Genomic DNA, 2069 nt, shown 5'->3' on the forward strand with positions numbered 1-2069 from the left:
TTGTCTAAAATATTATATTCAGTTTATTGAAAAGAGCATAACATTTCATATTGACCCTGAAAATATCGTAAACATAGAAGCAATAGAAAAAGTTTGATAGATATTTAAAGTTTAAAAATTGAAAAATATTGAGTTCGTAAAATTCATTCCTTTTTTTTTAAATAAAGAAAAATATTTCTATTACTTTTAAAACAACTTTAATAAATTATTTTGGAAATATAATCCATAACGAAAAAAAGCAACCCACTTTTAAAAGGGGAATTACGAGATTTTTATATTTTATTCGCAGTTTTGTGATAGGGGTGTAAAAAATTCCTACAAAAATTCTGATACATCTACTAGATTGGAGTGTTTATTCTTTGTAAAAGTACCCGACAACCAAAAATGTACACATCTCCAATGTGAATGGTAAGCTGGACTTATGTAAAAAATAACAAAAATGTATACCAAACTGACTTTTTCGTTTAAAAATGAAATTATTTCCCTTTTGTTATTAACTTTTTTAAAGAAAATATTTAATAAATATTTTTTGTTTTATATACATAAAGTACATTTATTTAATGTTACTGCTTTGATTATATTCGTTTGGGGGTACAATTAAACAATTAAGAAAGATTTACAACGAAGCGAAATTTAAGTTTCCGTTCCATTTTTACAACAACCGTAAAACAGCGCATACTCAGCAAGTTTTATCGTAATTTATAAGCATAAAATTGAAACACTAAATTAATATTGTATTTATTTGTTTGCATAATTAATGATGGAAGTATTTTTCTGTTTATTTTCTTAACATCTGTTAAAAATAATTTGTACATTCTCTTGAATAAATGAATCAAACTTTTCTCTACTTTCACATGTGTTCCATTTTAACAAACTGAGCCACAACAATGCGTGGCCGGGTACAGCTAGTATATATATATATATATATATATATATATATATATATATATATATATATATATATAAAGTGAAAATGTGTGTCTGCCTTTTCTCTATGGTAATTAAGGAAAACTATTATACAGAAAGGTATTATTTTAAATATTCACACATTTTAATACATACATATGCACATAACCTTATGGACAATACTAAGGGCTCGAGCACAGTAAAAGTGAACGTATATGTGTAACTGCGCGTGCGTGTGCGTGTGCGTGTGGGCGTGGGTGCGTGGGTGTGTGGCTGTGTGTGTATCTTCGCCTACGCAATAACTCTCTTAACTTTAAGTCTATATACTCGAAATTTGATATACAGTGTACTGAGATTTGGGAAAATCTTTACAATCGGTTTTCGACAAGAAAGTTGGCTGTTAAAGGGTCACAGTTTTACGAGTTGGCGTTTGAGAACTCAATAAACATCTCTTACAATTTTCGGTCTAAACACTTGAAATTTTAGATATATGTTCCTTTTAAATGGATCTGGCTTAATAACTTTATTTGACCACAAAACAATAAATGCTAAGGGGTCATAATAGGGATCAAAGCTCAAAAAATATTTGGCCTCAGCGGTCTCTACAAAATTACACAGACACTGTCTTGTCTAAACATTTGACATTTTACATAAAGGGTATTCAGAGACAAGGCACGCTTTTTAATCGGTTTGGGTCGAAAATGTTTAGTTACCAATATATAAATGTATTTATGTATGTATGTATGTTTGCATGTCTCCCTAGAAATTTTGACAGCGGAACAGATTTTATCGAGTTTGTATCGTTTTAAGGTCCGACCTTTCAGACGACAAGTATCGAAAAATTCACTAAAAACAGTAATGCCTTCACCTTTAACTGGGCACTTCTCCAGGGGGGGCGCCTTTTTCCTCTCCTTTCGATTTTCTAGCCTTCAAAAAAAATAAACGTCATTCCGGTTTGGCGGTGGTCATAACAGCATAGGCGTATGGTCCCCCCCATTCTTTTCCTCCTTTGTGGCATGGGTTCGAGCCTGCCTCTCTACTACAACTTACTTTTTTTTTGCTCAACAGAGACATCCAAACATTCCGGCAACGCCGGGCTGAAATGCTAGAACATCTATAAAAGTGAACGTGTATGTGTGTCTCTGTGTATGTGTCTGTGTGTG

Source organism: Euprymna scolopes, chromosome 18, assembly GCF_053919585.1.
Source record: "Euprymna scolopes isolate OS-2025 chromosome 18, ASM5391958v1, whole genome shotgun sequence".
NCBI classification, from domain to species: Eukaryota; Metazoa; Mollusca; class Cephalopoda; order Sepiida; family Sepiolidae; genus Euprymna; species Euprymna scolopes.